Genomic DNA, 22,537 nt, shown 5'->3' on the forward strand with positions numbered 1-22,537 from the left:
GGAGGTTATTTTTACACTCTTCCAGGATTTCAGATCCTGCACCTGTGTATCATCTTTGATTCTGCTTCATCACATGATCTCCATTGGAGCCTTATATATAAAACCATAAACATGTGGGCCCCATCTCAGCTTTGATTATCATTGGGTGCTAAGGGATCAACCTGCAGCCTGGCTCTGGGATTCCAGGGGCAGCTGGGCTTCCGGCGTGCGCGAGCTGGTGATATATTTTTCAAAGAAGAACAGTTTAAAGAATATACACAAGTGGTAATGAATTACCAAAGGTGATAATAGCTCAGTGCAACTCGATAACCCTTTGTATACAACTATTGTTGAATATCCTGACTTAATTTTGAAGTTGTTTTTATAACTCTTATAGTTAAAGTAACATCATTATATTTGTGATACACTTTAAAATGTTTCTATGTTTTTTTTTCTTCAAAAAAAGTCTCCAATCTAAAATTTAAAATATCGTAAATACAAAATTACTAATTTCGATAGTACATTGCTGGTTCACTACTAATATGTGCAGTTGTTTTGATCTTTTTTTCTCCCTAAACTAAAATCTACAATTATATTACCAGGCATTCATCTAATAAATACACATCTTTGTTGAGCAGATTAAAGAATTAATGTCAAGAACACTTACAGTTACAATGCAGTATCCGATTAAAACGGTAAATATGTGAAATATAGTAGGTAATCTGATCAAATTTTAATGTTAAAATTACATATTTAAACGGAGAATACTGATGCTCAATGCTGACTACAGTTGGATATTCGTTTTCATGTGGCTTAATCATGCCATTCTAATTTTTATAACAAAATAATTATAGCTCACAATCTCTGTACTCCCACATTTAATCTTGCAGTTCATTTTTCATTTATGTATAGCAGATAAAAAGAATCAAGGGCACCCTGCCAATGTCATTATGAAAGGGTCAACGTATATTTCTGAAAGTTTTAGTGGAATGCAGAAAAAAATCTAAATATTTCTTTTGATTTTGTTTTGTTTCAGTCCTCTGCCAATAGGTTTAGCAAATTACAAATGTTTTCTAATTGTAACGTTTCCGATTAATTACATAGCATTGTATAGCATGCAGATGGACAGATGTGTAATGCCACAAAAGTGCATTTTTACTGGTTACTAATTAGCCAATAGCATCCCCGGAGAGAATAACATGCAAAAGCTGAAACAGGAGTCATTAAAAGCATAGGTTACAGACGACGACACCTTAATCACAATCACCTATTTGTCAAATCAATTGGTTAATGTCCCTTGGACTGGATAAGTACTCACGTGCATGGTCTGACTCGACTTTCACCTTTATTATGAGTGACAAAATAGTTGATCACTTGTTTCTCAGATTCTCTGCTTTCAACATTCTGAGGTGAAGTTCACGCTTGCATTTGTAAACAATGCTATGACGCTCCATATACATGTGGTCTGAAGGCAGTTCATTACACCGAACTGTGTTGTACACCTTTGTCATTTATACCTTCCATCTATAAGTATCGCCAACGCCAACACTTTGTTGGAAATAGGACAGCATATTTAAAAAATCTAATTTAACATGGAAATTTGGCAAGCTACCCATGACAGTATTTGGAATGACTGGAAAGTGAGCATATGAGCATATGAATTAGAAAATGGAGTTAGGTTCTCTACACAGACTTACAGTGAAGAGAGAGACATTTTTCAGAAATGAGGACATATATATTGCGTTGAGAAAATGAAAACCGTTTTGGCTGAGAAATTAAGTTGCATCAGGTTTGCTGTGAGTAGCCAAACCAAGCCTGCTAATGTTAACTGTACCAACCCTCACATCATCAATTCTTCTAAAATGTACATTACAAAGTACAGAAACTAATAGATTGTGCTTTGTGCCAGCCCCGTTCACCCATTGGCTGGCATGTTTGTATGGCTTGCCATTACTTGCAGAGGCTGTCCATCGTGTATATGGCATTTCATGCAGGATACCATTGTCCAGTTTGTGTTCCCTTTAGATTTTGGTGATGGGGCAGAAGGAGTCATAGTTGTTGTGAAGTCAGCATGCCAGTAGTTGGGTGTGGGCAGAGCTAGGGGGTCAGAGGAAGAGGAGGAGCGGACTTAGGAAGTGGGGGCAGTTAGAGCAGGGACAATGAAGGGATAAGACGTAGTCAATAAAGCTCCAGTTGAGATGAGTACTTGTGTCTGTGTTTTCTTGTAGCAGGATGCTACAACTGGCGACGAGGGTGGGATCAGCAAAACCCACAGACCCCAGCACCTTGTGAGAATACCCTGTCCCGAGCAGCAGCCTAAATCGAGCTGTCGAGCGTGACTGAACTGCTACTTCGACTGAAGAGGCCATCAGCAGGCAACTCGACCCCTCTGCAGATCGTGAGGGAACTGAGAGGAGAGACTGAAAAGAGCGCTGAAACGCTCGGTGCCAGAGAAGAGCCCTTCGCGCTCAAAACGTGAAGCACGCCGGCGGTGTGTGCAGTGAGTGGCTCTCATAAAGACAGGAGTCGGGAGCCCACTCCGACCCTGCTAGACCCCAGAGACCTGGAACAGGTGCCCAGCGGTGGGAGAATCGCTCCCTGCAGGACCGGCTGAGGAGCGCGAATGAGCGCCGGAGAACTGGGGCCTGAATGCCCGTGATCGGAAGAAAGAAAAACCCTCACGCCCGATGCGTGCAATTTGGGAGAGTGTTGGAGTTGAGAAGCGCGAAGAGCGCTGAGTAAGGCGGGAGCCCACCCCGGCGGCAGAAGTCAAGGAAAGCTGCCCTACCTGAAGTAGTGACTCCAGCGGTGGATCCTGGCTGCAACCGGTAAGTGGAAGCACTAAAAAAATGCAGTAACTCCGGTGAAGAGACGAAAAACGGCCGAAATCCCGTTGAAAACGAGATTCTCGCGCGGCCATCTTAGAGTCAGGCAGCTGGAGGGACATCCCTGTGAAATTTAGCGGCGGCCATCTTTAAGTCAGGCGAACAGTAGGAATAAGCATTGACAAAGGACAAACATTGGCAAAGACCAAACAGCCATTGGCAAAGGCAACAGACATCCAAACAAGCACTGGCGACTACAAGAAACAAGCATTGGCAAAACAAACAAGCACTGGCGACTACAAGAAACAAGCATTGGCAAAATAAACAAACACTGGCGACTACAAGAAACAAGCATTGGCAAAATAAACAAACACTGGCGACTACAAGAGACAAACTTTGGCAAAGTAAATAAGCACTGGCGACTACAAGAAACAAGCATTGGCAAAATAAACAAACACTGGCGACTACAAGAGACAAACTTTGGCAAAATAAATAAGCACTGGCGACTACAAGAAACAAGCAAAGGCAAGTGAAGCAAGCATTAGTGACTAACACAACAAACATTGACACGTGCAAACAAACATTGGCAAATGCAAGTGAAGAATAAACAGACATTGGCAACTGTAGGTGAAGCAAGCATTGGTGACGGCAACAGTACAAACATTGACGCATGCAAACAAGCGTTGGTGCATGCAAGTGAATATTAATAAAGTGCCGAAAAGACGACAAACCAGCCCATGCAAATGCAAGAAGCAATCTAAGAAGACGAGCATTGGTAAAGGAAAGTCACCAAGCATTGGTGCCTGTAAGGGCAAGCATTGGCCCAGAGCGAAGTGACCAAACTAACACTGGGGAAGACAAGTAAACAAGCACTGGTGCAGGCAAACAATCACGGGTTGGTGCGTACAAGTCAACAAGCCTTGGTATGTGCCACTAAGCAAATGCTGGTAAATGCAACAGCAGTAAGCGAGGACAACGACACGTGGACAACATTGCACGAATCTTGGCAACCAACCAGAATAAGCACATGCTAACGCGAGAGTGTATCAATCAACAAGCACGAGCAACCACAAGAGTGACTCAACGAACAAGCAGCGACAAAACTAAGGTCAGCACGGGTGTGGGATACGCAAGTGACTGTGCAGTGGCGAACGTCAGGAAGTAACGCGCGTCCGTCAAATAGAGGAGGCCACAAACAAATATAAACCACGACAAAGCATAAGTAATTACTCCCGCATCAGCAACAAGCACGAGCCAATGCGCATGTGGGGTAGCCACTGACCACACACAACAAGCAAGGGAAATCCAAAGGCAACATGGACAGCACAAGGTCCCGCGTCTACGACTGGTCAGGACTTCCTTCTCTCAGGGCGGGAGGAGACGTAAATCAATGCTTCAATCCACATCTTGAAGTATCGCCCCCAGTGGCACAGAGTGACGATTGGATTCAGGACCTCAAACGGCACTGGTGGCTGGAAGCATTGGACGATTTCTTGAAAGCCAACGGTGAGCAAAGGGAAAGAAAATGTCTACTGTTACTCCTCCGTCTGGTGGGTCCCGGGGGCCGATGCCCAATTAGAACATTTTCCAAGGAAGAAGCAGACACTTATGACAAACTCCAAGGGGAACTCCATGCCCATCTCAACGCGCAGGCAGAGGTAGATCACAATCGCATGGTCTTCAACACGGCACGGCAGGAACCAGGCGAACCATTGCCACACTTCATCATTCGGTTGCAAAGTCTGGTTCAAGGCTGTCATTTCAACACGTTTACGAATGAGGATGCTGTTCGGCTCAGAATAATCGAAGGCTGTGAAAACCCCGAAACAAGCCGCAAGATACTTAGAGGACATTGGTCGCTAAATGAAATTATCAAAAAAGCTGAAATTGGGATGCACGTCCAGACAAGAGGCAAATGGAGGGATGTGCATCTGAGTACAAAACTTCGAAATACCTGGGAAGAGAGAACCCAGAATTCCAACAACCACAAAAAGAGAGAGAGAGAAGGCAGGCCAGAGAAAAGACAAAAAAGACAGCGGAGGAGGCACAGTAACATGGAATACTCAGAGTCAGACTACTCAGCGTCTGGCCACTCGGAGAGAACCAAAGAATACTCGGAGTCACCCCGGAATCATCCATCCTCCAGGAGTCCCTCAAGAAGTCAGTCACCGCACAACACACGTCACTCTGACAAAGAGGGAGCGTCCAGTGGGACAGACTGCACTCCTGGGCAAAACGACATTCTGCACAACCAGTGGGGGAGAGAGACAAACAATAGGAGGAGCAGCAGTGATCACGACAGGAAATCGACGTTGGAATATCAATCACCAAGGGGCAAAGATAAGCCCGAGGAAACAGCTAGCAGAAGGATGCACCCCCCACCGATCAGAGACACTAGATCACCAAACAAATGGAGAGGAAAAGACCCACACAGTCATGGGCCTCAAAGCATCCCTGGGCCCCGCCACAACGTGGAAACAGAGCGTGGATGGGTAACATCAGACGAGGAGAACGAAGAGGCAACCGCCTGGGATCAAGCGCAAGGAACAAGCGCGGAATCTTCAAACAATCTCCCAAATGAGACAACCGTGAAAATGTTACGACACAGACACACGAAGAAGCCTTGCAAAGGCAATTCCGAGACGGAAAGCAGCTCGTCACGAACTACCCGGTTCCGAAGATCACCGGGTAAGACATTCCCAAAGGAGCACTCACAGGGGAGACTAAAGGAGCACCCCTCTGATTCAGAGAGCATGTCGGTCCGATCCTTTGAATCAGGAGAATCGTGGTCCCGACAACGACCACACGCAACATTTTTAAAGAAACATTCTCAGCGGGAAGTGAGTGAGGACCCCTCTGACTTAGATAACATCTCGGTCCGATCCGTTGAGTCGACAGAATCATGGTCCCGACAATGGCCATGGCACCAAGCACCTGAACACATCAGCGAACCAAGGGACACTTTTCCCGTTCAGAACAACGTGTCTAGCCCCAATGACAATGCACACTCGATTACTCCACCAGACAACCTGCCACATCGAGCACAGGTGCCTTACGACGCAAAGACTACACCGTCACCCCGGGTAGGGGCAGAAAGGCTGACTCGAAGGTCCTGGTCCTGGTCCCACAAAGGGGAAACAGATATCATGGCCAGTGACACTCAAACAAGGATGGACCAACCAGTTGATCCGCAAAGGAAGTCGGGCCCGCCCGGAGAGCCAAGTCATCATCAGACAAGAACGAAACACACAACTATCCAGCCGGTTCCAGGGTTTGTTTGGATCAGGTGCGAGCAGGAGTGGGAGAAGCAACCTGAGGCAACCACTCAATCTCCGAGTCATACCAAGATGGCCTCCCCAGGTCATACTCCACCAGCTGGCATCCTAGACTCGAAACAGGAAGACAGTGTTGGTCTCGACCTGACAAGGCAAAATGAAGCGAAAACACATACAGACACTTGGAAGGGAACTAAAGTAACATCCCCGTGGAAAAGAGGCCGAGCGTCACGTGAGCGAGAGTCACAATGGGGGACAGACTGCCGATATCAAACTGAACTCACCGGAGGCACCCCAGACATTGAAGGCCCCATCCCTCCAGACATCCACAACAGAGCTTGTCTAGTCAAAGACGAACCATTGGTGAATACTTATCACGACATACGTCCATCCCAGAGACTGATAGTGGAGATGGACTGAAAAGTCAGTTTATTTGTTTGTTTTGTTACAAAGGGGGGAGATGTTGTGAAGTCAGCATGCCAGTAGTTGGGTGTGGGCGGAGCTAGGGGGGCAGAGGAAGAGGAGGAGCGGACTTAGGAAGTGGGGGCAGTTAGAGCAGGGACAATGAAGGGATAAGACGTAGTCAATAAAGCTCCAGTTGAGATGAGTACTTGTGTCTGTGTTTTCTTGTAGCAGGATGCTACAATAGTCTTTCGACTAGAGCCGGTATTTCCTTTGTGATGCATTTACTTTGCTGACACGGCATCTTAATTGCTGGTTTATGGCTTTTTTTTTCTTTAAGAATGGCTTACTGTTTACATGCCTTTGCCAATACTAGGTATCAATTGTCCTTCTTTGATCATTTGATTTACTTTACTGAATCCAACATGTTGTTGGATTTACAGTTTTTTTTTTGTCCACAAAGTAAAGATGTGTGTCCACATAGACTTTGTTAAATTTGAAACAAACTTAATGGCCCTTTGGCAAAAATATCTATCATGCAATAGTTTTCTAAGTATGATTTGTTTTTTTAACTCTGTGTTGATTTTACAAACAAAGTATTTGGCGACATTTTGAGAGCTGCAGAAGCTTAGATCACATCATAATATAGATCACAACAAAAGAGCAGTAAAACAACCTTGGAATGACATGTGGCATAATAACCTTGACTTACACCACTGAATCTAGCTCTCACAACCCGTTTATATACCAATAAAGTCGAGGCTTACGTGGCGAGCATGTCCCACGCTGGACCAAGGTCTATCCAGGCAGGGCTCCAGCTGAATGCCTCTAAGCTCGGCCCAGTCTTTCCATATTTTATAGTGCTTCTGGGGACATCCCCTAGCCAGATAAATTGGGCGCTCCAACACCATGCAGTAATCCTTGCCCTTAGCCCGTGTCTCTACATGGGAAGCTGTAATGCCCAGCCAAAATATCGCCCTCTGGTATCGATTCGCCCCCTAGGTCGTCAGTGATATGTAAGAGGATAAGATTGGGTTCCCTGGAGATAGGCCAGCCCAGCTCATCCTCTAATCAGCCCAGGACACCGTTCCAGCAGTGAGAGAGCACGGGGAGTGCCAAAATGTATGGGATATGTCCCCTTGTGGGTAATCACACCTTAGGCAATTCCACGCAGCTATCAGGCCCATGCAGTGTAGCTTTAGTGAGGTGGACGCGATTGAGTAACTTCAGCTGTAGCCGTCTAAATTGGGATGCTATTACCACCTCTCTAGGTGCCTCCAACACCTCCCTCCAATTATAGTCATCTAATAGACCCAGGTCCTCCTCCCATGCCCTCTTCACCCCCTCCATCAGGTCTGGCAAGTTGTGCAAAAGCATTTTAAGAAATCTCTGACAGTTTGTGCGCGTTCATGTCTGTAAGTAGAATTTTTATCTCCATGGGGAGAATTCGGGGATAGATTCCTCTGACTGTATATATGAGAGAAGTGCGTGGTGAAGCTGTAGGTAGCGGAAGAACTGGTTGCGAGGTATATCGTATTTTACCTGTAGTTCCAGAAAGACTCCCCTTGTGAGTCATGTCTCCTAATGTAGATATTCCTATGGTTTCCCAGGTGGAAAAACGCTTAGGGCCACAGCTTGTGAGAGCCAGGTGCCCTGTCACAATGGGGTCTCCAACTTCTGTATAGCAGCCCAACCCATGGACTACATGGCTGCAGTACAGAACTCCAGCACCTGGAAAAGTCTTTGGCGCAACACCTACGTAAAGTAAATGCAGAAGGTTCTGATGAGATATTGCCCAACCCTCCACTGTGTATGCCAGGTCATTGAATCCAAAAAACCACAACTAATTGACCACTAAAAAAAGTGCAGCTCAGTAGTACAAGAGCATATCAGGAGTAGCAATCCCTCCCTGGTAAACTGGTCAACAAGTTTTACCCCAGTGCTATTTGAGACGGGCCCCCTCCCAATAACAACGTTCTAATCGGTGCCCTCACCTTGGGGAAGAATGCCTCAGCCACCTGGAAGTGGTATTTGTGTAGCTGGTAGAGGAAACATGGCAGAAACACTATTTTAAAAATGGCTGATTGTCCCAAAAGGGATGGGGGAGTATGGACCAGAACTTAGCCTCCCATTCCAGGCCATCCAACTGGGGTACAAGGTTTCTCTCAATAGACCTCGATTTATCATCTGTAATGAAGCCCCTAGGTACTTGAAACCCAACAGAAGTATGGGTATTCCCGACGCCCACAGTATATCCACCAGACAAGGAGCTATGGGGTATATCGAAGACCTGTTGGTATTCACATGGAGTCCAGAGTATGTTACAAATGTCTGTACCTTTTGATAAGCCCTAGGTCATGAAGAGGCTGGATCCTCTAAGAAGAACAGAAAGTCATGTGCATTCAGCAAAATTCTGTCACTCACCACAGAGGTCCACTGAAAACCCCGGAACAATTTGTCAATTCACATCCAGGCCACTGGTGGCTCAATCGCGAGGGTGAACAGCACGGTTAACAAGGGGAAACCCTATCAAGTGCCCCATGTCACGGGAAACCATCTGAAGTCACCCCCCCACATGCACCCTAGCTTCTAGGCTGGTGTAGAGTAAACACAAATATCCAATGAGCCTTGGTCCGAACCCCATGTGAGGCAAAAGGGTGAACAGGTACAACGAGTCCACCAAGTCGAAGACTTTCCTAAAATCAATGGAGAGCAGGGACCTGTGGCCACAATAGGTCTTGCTCAATGTGATAGCATTATGCATGCAAAGTAAGTTGTGGTGCGTGGCCCGATTGGGAATGAATCCGATTGGACCAGACAGGTGATAACACCCGCTAGGCGGGTGGCCAACGTCTTGGCCGAGATCTTCACCACTGAATTCAAGAGGGAGATCTCCAAAAGTCTTTACAATGTGTACCTTCACTGCCTGGTTTCGGTATGGCGACTTTTCCAGCCATTCTTAAATCCAGGGGTGGTTCGCCCTTCTCCAGGTCCTCCTTGAATGCCTCCAGTAGCAATGGTCCTGTCTAAGGCCACACCAGGTGCCAAAACTCCATCAGAAAACCATTAGGTCCCGTTGCCCTACCAGCTGTTCCCTGCACCATAAATGAATGCAACTCACCACAGGTGACATCGGACTCCAGAGAATCGGGTTCCTCTGGGGACAAACTAGGCATCTGTAGATCATGCAAAAAAGTGTGGAGATCTGCGCGAGCGCTCTGGGGATCTACACCATGCAATTTCCATTAATGGGCTACAAAAGCGTGCACAATGGGCACACTCCTGGTAACCCGAGAGCCCAACCAGGAAACCCATCTTTTGGGCAACAGATGTTCTTTTTAGCCTGCCCAACTAAGTAAGCCGTAGGGGCTGCAGATGCTCTAGGAGTACACAGCCAGTAAAGAGACTTGCTGGCCTTGTCACCCCACTAATAAATTCTGCTGCGAGTAGCCATTCATGCCTCTCTGGCCTCTTGTGTAAGCTACTGTCAGAGCTGAGTTTGCGTGTGCAGCGAATCCTGTAGAAGGGTGTCCTGCATCAATACAGGTATCGGGCTCCTAGGTCAAGGACACATTCTCCAAGGTCCCTGACCTTCAGCTCGGCCGAATCCCTCTGATTCTTGGTGTAATTGATGATATCCCCCAGGATGGCAGCTTTCTGGGCCTCACACATCATACCTCGGGAGACCACCAATCCTTTGTTTTCAGCATGTGAACGTCGACAAGCTCGTTGACACATTTCCCTAATTTCTTCTTTGCTGAAGGCTCCAATGATTCAGGCGCCAACCCACCGCCGCCCTTCTCGGGCACCATGTGAGGAAATGCCTCAAGCCAATATTCTGCTGTCCAGAACCCAATGGCCCACGCGGTCACCAAGCTGAGTAAAAAAACAAATGTAAATGGTGGAGGGGAATAAACGGAAAGCAGGGAAATTGGGAGGCTGTGCAAAGTGCCTGTAACCGCCACACAGCGACCCAGCCTATCCTGTCACGCCTTAGAGACTACTTAAAGATGTATGTTTCCTGCTTAAAATGCACACTCCTCTGGAGCCCCTGTGAAACCCTGAATGATATGTCTGGAATAAGCCTTTGCAGGCTAAAAAAGAACATATATTCCCCAAAAGATGGGTTTCCTGGAGCATCACCTTGTCTGCATCAGTCTGTGTGGCCACTTTTAAGACCGCCCATATTGATTTTGTCCAGTATCCTGTTTACATTCTAGGAAAGAACTTTAAATGTGTCTGTTAGAACTGGCTATTTCTGGTAGGCTATGGCTGACGCCAAAGCCAGGCAGAAACCACCATTCTAGTCAGGGCAAGGGAGTCACACGCCAAGATAACCCCTGCTCACCCCCTTGGTAGCTTGGCACGAGCAGTAAGGCTAAACTCGGAGGCAATGTGTAAAGCATTTGCGCCAGCACACAACAGCAACAACATCCTAGGCACACCACAAAAGGAACTCCACACAAGATAATTATAAAATAACTTTTGTATTGTAAAAACACATCAGATAGTATCACACAAAATACATGGTGCCAACTGGCACGGGCAATATTCCCAAGGGATTATGTACAGGACAGTGCCACATGGGCCACTGTCAGAATAGCACTTAGGGAATAAAGAATAATAAAGAATAAAAATCATACTAGCACAAATTAGCAACTATAGCACACAACCAGTAACCACTGGTAACAGGAACCAGGACCTCACTAGGACCACCTGTACTAAAAAGAACAACCACCTAAGTATCACACAGCACCTAGGGGTATAAACAAGAACACATTACCCATGATGCATGAAACACATTCAGAGGAGTAGTAAAGGAAAAACACATGATGCCTAAAAACATTCAGAGGTGTAAGACAAGGGAAACACATGATGCATAAACCTACACATTCAGCGGTGTTCAGAACAAAGCACATGATGCAATGAAACACATTCAGAGGTGCAGCGCAAGAAGACACATGATGCCTAAAACATTCAGAGGTGCAGCGCAGGGAAAAGGAAGGCACATGATGCCTAAAAACATTCAGAGGTGCCAGAACAATACAATAGCGCAAAAATCACATGATGCCTAAAAACATTCAGAGGTGCAGGAATAACACATGATGCAAGAAAACACATTCAGAGGTGCAATAACCATACAATTGCGCAAAACTTACATAAGCCACCACCTGTGGCAGTCCCTAGGCCAACTGGCCTTGTTGTGGCTAAGACGCCTTGTGTCCAGATGTCAGGGCGCGCTGCCAAGCAGCGCCAGTCACAAAACCTAAACGTTGCAGGTGCCCACTACTTGCTGGGCACCTCAGGACAATCACAAAACCTAAACGGTGCAGCTGCCCACTAATTGCTGGGCAGCTGATAGTCCAAACTGTGACAGGGTCCTCACTGACCCTTAGGCGCAAACTGCGCCCACTGCTGGAGCCACACAGGCTCTGGAAACACTCTACACATGTTGGAGCCCCACAGGCTCTGGCATAACACGTGCCCACCGTTGGAGCCACACAGGCTCTTAAAACAACTGTGCCCCCTTGAGCCTCTCTGGGCTCGAGATCAATGGGCCTTTGAGCCTCTCTGGGCTCTGAAATCAAATATGCCCCCTAGAGCCTCCGTGGCTCTAAACACAAAATGGACCTCGAGCCTCGCTGGGCTCGTAAATGAAATATGCCCCTAGAGCCTCCGTGGCTCTAAACACAAAATGGCCCTCGAGCCTCGCTGGGCTCTTTACCACCAAGAATGCCCGGCACGTTGGAGTCCCCGCTCGGGACTCGAGAACAGCCTCCACAGGCTCTGCAAACCGGAGGGGAGGGACAGGCACCGGCAATGTGCCCCGAAGCCCCCTCCCCTTCTCTGCACTCACCGGGTCGGCGCGCCGGTCTTCTCTCTCTCTGGGCTCCCTCAGCACACGGGAGCCCCAGCAGCAGGCGACGCTTCCTCCTCTCTTCCCGGGGCTCCCTCCAGAACACGGGGCCCCGGGCGGCCATCACCACTCTCCGCCTCTTCTCCCGGCCGCACTTCCTCTTCATGGCAGGCCCCGCCTTCGTCCCAGCCGGGCCTGCCTGACTTCCGGTTTTCAAGGGCCGCCAATGGCAGCGTGGCCCTCGGTGGGGAGGCGGGGGCGCAGCGCCTCCTTCAAGGTCTCCGGGCCGACGGTGGTGATTCCACGAGGCACAACATGAGGGATGGGCACCCTCGATAATAAATATAAAAATAAAAGCGCTATTAAGCGCTTTAGGGCAAAGTACAGCGCTCCTAGCGCTGTAAGCACAAATAAAGCACTCTCAAGCCCTTGGGGGCAATAAAGTGCTCCAAAGCGCTAGAAAATAGGCAGAGCGCTCCCAGGCGCTCAGGGGGAAGCACAGCGCTTCCAGGTGCTAGAAATACAAATCGAGCGCTCTCCATGCTGCAAAGGTCCCAGAGATTCCCAGGGGGCAAAGCAAAGTCCCCCCCATCAGCCCAGGCAAGGCAGAGGGGTCCCACAGGAGTCCTCCAGGCATCCAGGGGCTGGGCAGGACCCAGGGATTCCCCTGGGCCCAAGCAGCAGCACGCCCCTGGCAGATTCAAGTCCAAAAACAAAACAAATTGGAAGGGGACACAGCCCCTTCTTATATAGAGAAAAGTCTTTGAAGTCTTTGTGCAGGCAGTGTGAGAACCAGCTAGAACTGGTTTTTGGGAACTCTCTTCAGTGTCAGGGACAGAGGTGACAGTCGCCCAGCGGGAGGGGGAGCCAGCATTGTGGTCAGGCAAGCACAGCCCTAGTCACTCCCAGGTGCCATCTCCTCCCACTTCCCTGGCAGCAGATGCAGCCTTTCATCCACGGGTGACTCAGACAACCTCCTGGGGCTCCCCAGCCCCTGTCACCCTCAAACCAGACAGTCAATCCACAAGCAGGCCCAGGCACTCCTGGACCAGGCTCACCAGCCAATCACACGCCAGACACAAATTACACAAATATGCCATTTTCTAAAAGTGGCACTAGACACAGTCATGCCGCATATATCATTACACAGCATTCAATCTCACAAGTTCGTACATATCGAACTCGACCCTGCACTCCCCACACATCAGGAACTCCCATGGGCATACATATTCCCCATTCATTCCAATGGGAGGGCAGGTCCCTCACCACACATACACAGAGAGCTCAAGCACTTTACACTGTACCACAGTGAAAAAGTGCACAGAGGCCTAAAATCACCAACACCAGGTTCCAGAAACAGGCTAGGAAAAAGCAAAATGTCTCGGGTGAACCTGCCTAAAGGGCCGGGTCCAACAGTGTCCAAGGTTAGTGGGCCCTGCATATCAGTCTTATGGTTATGTAAGCCAGCCATAGCTTTGCCAGATCGGTGAAGTATACAATAAGGTCAGATGTGTCCGCCCTGCATCCGCGCTCACTGCCACCCTGTGAAGAACTCTCCACCCCCAAGAACAACATTCTGAAACCCTCTCCTGCCCTCAGCGCCACCCCCATACCTTGTGAACTGGAAGTACCTGTTGTGGTGCAACTAAAGACTGTAGACAACAGAGCTAACGTGATGTACATCACCCCTCCTGCCTAAAACCCCCTCCCCAACAGAATCTTTCCAATCCAAGAAAAATATGAGACCTAACTAAAGCCATGCAAGACTTCCATGCAGATATAGATAGTACTATTTTGCACCTGCAGCCAAAGACAAATTAGTCACGTTCCAGGGTGTTCGGCAAACCCATCAGGGGTCATTACTGTCAGGTAGTGCAGCAGAATTGTCCACCCCAGCTGCAGGCTTCCCTCTGATGCTGATGTCAGGTAGTTCAGACCCCAGGGATTGGGCTCTTCGCCCCTATGACCTAAAGACGGGCTGGGAACAGAAACATGTAAGTAATGTCCATGGCTCTCAGTTTCTGCTGTGCATCCTGGAATGTATTTAACAAAAGCGGTTTGCCCAAATCGTCCCACTTGGACCTGGGCATAAGGTGTAGAACAGATAAAGTGGTCCCCTGTGGAAATAAATTGTTAAACAACTGAACCAGTAAGCTTATTAATCGGTCACTAGTTTGGTACATAATTCCAAAAATGCTATTTATTAGCCTTATCTTGAAGTGAAAACCTCAAACTCCTAGGTTAGGTTGAAGAAAGAAGTGTATCTACATGCAACAGTGACAAAACAAATGTCTATTGACATAACAACATAAGTCATTTATTCTATACAAAAAACATCTATTACAAAAATCAAGAAATCAACACTAATTAAGTGTTACAGTACAAACACACATATATACAAAGTCCCTCAAACTATGGGAACCGTTTCTCTTATCCTGGAAAGAGCACCACTGCTGCTGTACTCTCAGGGTATAATCTGGTAAAATCATCACTGGGGCGGATTGATAGAACAGCTGGCTGGCCTTGCGGGCCACCCTGAGGAGACAGTCCAGATCAGCATAGTTGAGCACTCGCACAATGAACGGGCAGGGGCACCCAGTGGAGTTTTTGTGATCAGGGATCTGTGTGTCCACTTTACAATGAAGCAAGACCATACCTCGCCCGTAGGGACCCAGCTCAGCAGCCATTGTACATAAATTTGGTAGGTATGTTCCACTCAGCCCCCTCCGGGATGCCCGTTACCCGTGGATTGTTGCTCCTGGACCTCCCCTCTGCATCTTTAGAACGGGCCTCCAGCTGTCCCACTCAGTGCTACAAGGCCACCAGGCACTCTTCATGTGATTTCACCATGTTCCTAGTCCCAGATAGCCTGCCCTCCACTTCAGTGACTCTATAAGTGGTGTTGCACAAGTCCTGCCTGATTGCCCTCCAGTTCCCCCATCTTGCCTTCCAGGGGTACCTTGGTAACTTTAATGGTGCTCTATATTGGAGACTTTTGAGGATTGTCCTCTGGAGGTATGCCAACACTAGCAGTGCCATCCTTGCTGGCAGGAGCATGGTGCTTGGTGAAATTATCTATTTTCTATTGGGGACTAGAGGCTGGCAGTTTGTCTCTGGGCATGGCGTTATTGGTGGGGCACTACTTTTGTAGCACCTGCACCAGGAAGCTGATGGGACCCACCCAGAACTCCCGCCCCCCTTTCACGAAGAAGCGGTTATCACATCCACTGGGAGGGTGCTATCATCCCGGGCCCGTGGGCCCCACTGTGACCACCCATCTCCACCTTGCGTTGCAGGAGGCACAAAGGTCTGTGCATATTTCTCAGGGCACGTGCTAGAATGATGTGCAGTATTGAAGAGGTGAGTTTCCACTATGCCCCAAATATGCAAATGGGAAAGATGATGAAAAGGGCTACAGACCCCCCACTATGCACAAATCAGCTGTGCCACTCCTTCGCCACCACAGAGCTCGTTCACTGCTCTAGATGCTGGCCGGCAGAGGGTGCGCCTGGGTACCCACGAGGCAATTCAAACAAAGAAGAGTTGAAGGAGAAGGAGTCACCTCACCGCGGGCATTCTTGTTTCGGTAGTGTGACTTCCGTTTCCCCCAATGACCGGAGGTTCCTCTACAGTTGGATAGCATCACCGCCCATCCAAAGCAGCTCTGGGGCATAGTAGGGGCAAGATTCCTGATATCAATGTGGCAGCCGTTCAGCCCATTTCAGTGGCCACGACTCAGGTCCCCTACAGCTCCCACTCTTCCAACATCTACGTTGCCCCCAGGCCCAGTGCACCAGGGCCCAACCGCAAGGATCATGCTAGTGCATGGCGGGGTATAGCCACAGCCCGGACAGCAAGGTCTACACAAGACTGGGCTCAGCTCTACTCGGGGGCCCAAAACCAATGAAGCCCCCTCACTCAGAGGCTCCTCGGAATTCGTCCGGTCTCGAGGTGGGCCACTGAGCCATTCATGCCCTGAGGGCAGTTTCTGCTGTCAATCTTCAGCAAAGTGCCACAGCTACACCTGTCAGCCCCCTAGGCTCTGGAGCAACCCCGTAGGTCTTGGGGCTCACCGGTACAGGCCCATCCACACACCAGATCAAGATCATGGACACCATCCACTCTGGATCTCCGTCAGTCCCATGCCCACACGACATCTTCAACAAAGCCAGCACAGCCATCGCACCCCATCTCCGGAAAGTCATCAACACCTCCTTTGAGACAGCAACCTTCCCAGAGAGCTGGAAGCATGCGGAGATCAATGCCTTACTCAAGAAACCCAAGGCGGACCACAAGGACCTCAAGAACTTCCAGCCCATCTCCCTGTACCCGTTCCCGGCAAAGGTCATAGAGAAGACCATCAATGAACAACTGACCCGCTAACTCCAGGAGAACAACATGCAGGACTCTTCCAAGTCCGGGTTCCGCAGCAACCACAGCACCGATACTGCCCTCATCGCCGTCACCGATGACATCAAGTCCCTGCTGGACAACGGAGAAACAGTGGCCCTCATCCTCCTGGACCTGTCAGCCACCTTCGACACGGTCTGCCACCACACACTATGAACACGCCTCCACAATGCCTGGATCCAAGAGAAGGCCCTGGACTGGACCACCTCCTCCCTCTCCGGCAGAACACAGAGCGTCCGCCTTGCCCCCTTCCGCTCCGAAGCCACCGAGATCCTCTGTGGCGTACCCCCGGGCTCATGCCTCAGCCCAACTCTGTTTAACATCTACATGGCACCACTCGCCCACGTGGCCCGTCGGCACGACCTCGACATTATCTGATCCTCGACATCCCTCGCCGCAGCCACATCACACCCCACCTGAGAGACCTGTACTGGCTCCCGGTCTACAAGAGGATAACCTTCAAGCTCCTCACCATGCACACAAGGCACCCCACAACACCGGACCAACGTACCTCAACAGATGACTCAGCTTCTACACCCCCACCAGCCAGCTCCGCTCCGCCGACCTTGCCCTCGCCACAGTCCCCCGCGTCCGAAGAGCGACCTCTGGCGGCAGATCGTTCTCCCACCTCGCTGCCAAGACCTGGAACACCCTCCCCATCCACCTACCGCAGACCCAAGACCTGCTGACCTTTAGAGAACTCCTCAGGACCTGGCTTTTCGTGTCAGGGTTTTGCCCTTGCGCCTGCTTAAACTACAGTTCCCAGGTCAAACGGGCCTGAAACTACATGTCCCATGAGCCATTGCCGCTGATCGGATTTAGCGCGGTCAGACTGAATGCACAGCGCTTGTGATTTGTTGTTTGATCTGCGGGAGCGGCTGCTATCGTTTCTCCTGAGTTCCAGGGAGCGTTTTCAAGGGGAGTCTTCAGCTGCGTTTGGCGTTCAGCCTTGGGTATCGTTACCAGCATCTTTGACTTGTCCTTTTGTTTGTTTAGAGGAGCGCCGTTGCGCTCGTGTTTATTGTGCCATCTAAGACAGTCCTGGCTACTTAAGGAATCATGTTTGTTTCCTCGTCTTCCCTGGCTAGGGAGGAACTGGTTGTTTGCATTTAGCTCCTGGATTGAAGGGTACTCTAATCCAAGTGGCAGAGTGCAGGGGGAGCCCTCCGCATTGCCGTCATGAAGACATGACGCTATTTTGATTTTACTGTGTGGAATACAAATGCCAAGGCGGGCGGCAGTGGCATTTATGCTACACCTCACCGTATTTGTTTGAATTGAACCTTGAAGTATTGTGTAAGGCATTCATTGGTATAGATGGCGCAATCTATACCGGTTACTTTGAAATAGGACCCAGCACATTATTTACTGTTCGTCACAATTTCTTCCTGTGGTGTTCTAGGAAGCAGTATATTGGCCAAGACTCGATTGGCTATATTGATTACTTTACTTTGAGTGATCTCACTCTGGGGGTACGTTACTTCTATGAACAGTATATACATTTAGGTAGCGTGTTGATGATTGCCATATTTCTAACTGTGCTTCTTGTGTTGTGTAGGGAAAAGAAGGACAGCACAGGTGACCACCTATTTTAGTGAGACTTTAATGAGAGTAGACTTAGGAAGTGTACGGATCTGTTTATTTTGTTTTACAGCTTCCTTTCCCTGCTGTCCCTTCCTTTCCCCCCCTGGGTTTTCCCCTGTTGGGGTTTTTCCCTCACCGTATCGCTCAAATACCCTGTGTTTATACGTTCAGGGTGTTTGGGAGGTCCGGAGGTGGAGCTTATCACTGAGAGCGAATCCTGCAGAGTGCTTATCCTGACATTACGAGCATTAGCGGCATTCCCCACCCCAGCACCTTGAGACCCTCACGGGTGAGTAGTGCGCTTTACAAATGATATGAATGATTGATTGATTGATATCAGGAGGAGGCCCACCTGCCCATCTCACCATCTGTCAGTTCGCAGGCTCTCAGGTGCCTGGAGGCATTCACCATGTTCCCGACCGTCTACATCCCCTCACACTCATTCCGCGTCAGGCCCGCAGTTGCATTGGGTATGTTCATGCAGCATTGTTCATGACGTTCACCCTTGGACGTCATGAACAATGTCATAATGTCAGAACGTTCAGTATTCTAGTTTTAGTCGTAATGTTTTGTAGTGGACTAGTTGTAGCTCTTGCTGCTCAGCCATTAGTAGAATGTTAGTGGAATGTTGGTGTGCATGAGAATGGAGTGTTGGAATGCTTGTGTGTGTGTGTGAGGATCAGTTAGAGTCTGGCTGAGCAGCAAGTGAGCTGCTCCTGGTGGGGTCCCCCCTTGATATCTACCATTTGATCAATAAAGCATTATACTTATGCTACACCTCGTCTTCTAATCATCATTTGCATCTTAGTACATTTGGCGACGATACAGAAGAACCTGCCTGTGCTGCCTATCAGATGGAAACATAATTAAGGTAAAGCACCTATTTTAAAACAGTAACTTTCATATTTAAGACTCCGACACCTGGGACTCCACCAGTGACAACCATCTGTCGCCCACTTAAGTGTGTCAGGACTCCCACGGTTACCAGTCGCTCTCTTGGCAAAACAAGATCAGCATATGACCTATCTGAAGAGAATCCAACTATTAAGGAAATCCAGAACGGAGCTCTAATGAAAGTTAAAGAGATCGGTAAAGTGATCTGGCACACTCGAAATCGATCTCAAGGTTATGTCAGAGTTGTGTAATTTATCTGTGTACTGCCTTTCGGCGAGCATTGGAGGAGATCGGTCATTGCATTTTGAAGGATGTATGTCGTTTCAACGCATGCTTTTTCCACGCATGCCTTTACAACGCAGGTTTTACATCGCAAGTCGTTACAACAACTTGCGTTGGGGGGCGCTGGATAGTGAATAGTTTAATTTACTATTCCAACTCCAGTCCCCGTGTATAGTAGGGAAGGTTTTTGATAGTAAAATATTCCCTATCCTACAGCGCCCTCTAGGGCAAGTCGTTGTAACGACTTGCATTGTAATTCCTGCGTTGTAAAGGTACTGCGTGGAAAAAGTTTCGTTGTAAAGGATGTTTCCCCATTTTGGACTGTGTTTTGGATTGTCTAGCAGTGTGAGGATCAACTGCCATCTAGTGGGCCTTTCCGTGTACTCCATTTTCCGCTTTCAAACATATGAAGATGTTGTTATCTACGTTTTTAAGGATGATTTGCGGAGTTTGATAGCGTGATTTCAATGTTTTGATGACGACTTTGGCAGCATTCCAGTCCTGAGTGGGAGTCGCTGAATTCAGGTGTATGAAGAATTGGCATGTACTTGGTCGTGCCGGTGAATCTAGATTCATGGAGGCAAACTCGATCTGGGAGTTTTGAGGACTCAGGGAATGCATTGTGAGTGTTTTTTTTTAAAATCAACTTCATTTCAATGATTAACCAAGTTAGAAAGTCGTTACCTTCAAAAGTGGGCTCGAGCTAACTGTTCTTTGGAGTGTTCTCGAGCTGTCACTGTCAGTTTGTGATCGAAACAGCGCTTGCATCGCGTTGTTCACGTTGCTCATGTGAGCCCAACTTTCTTCTGAAAGGAAACAAATACGACGTTGGCAACCATCTTGGGTAACATCACCATGACAACACCACGGCAAGTCATTGGACCAACATCTCGGGTCGGGGCTTCTTCTAGTATTCATTATTTATACAAATTTTTATTTTTATTTTTTTTTGGTGTAAGAGGTTTATTTGCACTTAACACATAAGATAATACCTTACATATGCTTCGCCTACAACCATCACTGGCCGGCTGCACGTGTGTATGCCCGAATGGGCTCGCTGGAAAATGTACACAGCCCATCAGCCGACATCCTGAGGACCGGCGGCGTTTTACAATGTGATCATAGTATTAGTGTCCAGTGCTACATTCACTCGTAACCATGCCAGGGTTCTTACTTTTTTGGTATAATTTTCTCCCAACTGTAATTGAGTTTAACCGTCCATTAACTTAACTCAGTAGTGTCTATCAGCAGTGAAATTTCTGTGTCACAGCATCCTCCCTCCCGATCCATACCACGTTAGTAGTGTTCAGCAGATTAACACCCTCCACATTTCGGTTCTAGTTGTCATCATTTACCTCCCGTTCTGCCTCGTGCATCAATAAATAGTCTCTGTAGTATTCCCAATAGTCCCTGGGCCTAGACCTAGCTGGGAGGTCCTCCTCATAGGTGATCAGTGTATCGTGACAGTACGCCATATCTTCCAACCAGCTTTTAATTACCGGGCCTCTTCTACTGTTCCAGTGCAGGGACACCCTCCGTTTGGCCAGTAACAGCGCTACTGCGCAGAACTTACGCTTTCGTGCTCTCAACTGTGGCTCAATACCTAAGAGGCAAATCTTGGCTTCACATAGTAGGGAAGTACCCAACATTTCATTCAGCGTTTGCATTACTTGTTCCCAGTAACCCGCCACCTTGCGACAATGCCAAGCGAGGTGCATGAAGTCCGCCCCCTCCTGTTTACATCGTGTGCACTTTGAGTCTTCCTTCAACCCATACCTGAATAGTTTGTGTGGCGTATAGTATACCTGATGTAGATATTTGTAATGTATGAGCCGTAAGTTCCCATTTGGTGTCAGCATGTTAGTTAGCATACACGCCGATGCCCATTCTTCCTCAGTGAGGGGTGTCACTAGGCCCTCACTCCACCGAAGCCGTGCTTCGTCAGTGCCTCCCCCTATCGCTCCCTGTAAGCTTGTGTATAGTTTGGACACCAGGTGCGATGCCGTGGGCGTGGTGAGCAGGAGTTGCAGGGGCGCTAGTGGCGTCGGTTCCTCCGGGTGTGCTGGGTAATGTTCCTGTAGAGCCCTCTGCAGCCTATAATAGTTAAACCTGAATAGGAGGGACGGGTTACTTATGTATTACAAAGTGTCTAATGTTTGGAATACCCCGTTTTGATACAGGTCACCCATTTTGTCTATCCCCGCCCATTTCAACAAATTCATGCCTGCCTGTTCGTGCGTAACAGAAATATGTGGGTGATGGGCCAGCGGGAGTGCCGGAGCGTACAGCGGCAGAGCGTTAGCCGCCTTACCCATCAGTCTCCATGCCTCCGTAGTAGCGTCAACAGTGTTGATGTCTCGTTCATGCAGTCTGGGGCGTTTGTGTAATAATATGTTTGCCAGTGGTATCGGGTCTGTGTCCCCAGCCTCCACTGCCACGTGTGTTAGGAAGGGAACCTCGTGGTGCCAGTAATGCGCGAATTGCGCCTGGGCGCATAAGTAGTACAGATAAAAGTCTGGCACCTTGAAGCCCCCCTTCGCATATGGGAGTGTCATGGTGTGCAACTCCATTCTTGCTTGCTTCCCGGCCCAGAGCAGACTAATCACCAAGGTGTTTATATGTCGAAATACTGCCGCTGGTGGCTTAATAGGGATGTTATTGAATAGGTATAGGAACTTGGGCAGGAGCACCATTTTTACTATGGCGGCCCGGTCCGCTAGGGATAACGGAAGTTTATTCCAGCGTTTTATTTTATCCTCCAAGGTCGCTATAACTCGCCCATAGTTCGTGCGTATGACAATTTCAGGGTCCCTGTGAAACCAGACTCCCAAGTACTTCATAGGGTCTTCCTGCCACTCGAGCGGGTAGTCTAGGGGTGTAGGGCGTGTCCTGTCAGTCAGTGCTATGATGAGTGATTTGTCCCAGTTGATTTGTAGGCCTGAGTGGTTCCCGAACTTGATGTACTCCCTCATCAGTGGATTCAGGTTGTGTGCTGGGTCCTTGACATAGAGCACCATGTCATCCGCATA

This window comes from Lissotriton vulgaris, chromosome 4_1, assembly GCF_964263255.1.
Source record: "Lissotriton vulgaris chromosome 4_1, aLisVul1.2, whole genome shotgun sequence".
NCBI classification, from domain to species: domain Eukaryota; kingdom Metazoa; phylum Chordata; class Amphibia; order Caudata; family Salamandridae; genus Lissotriton; species Lissotriton vulgaris.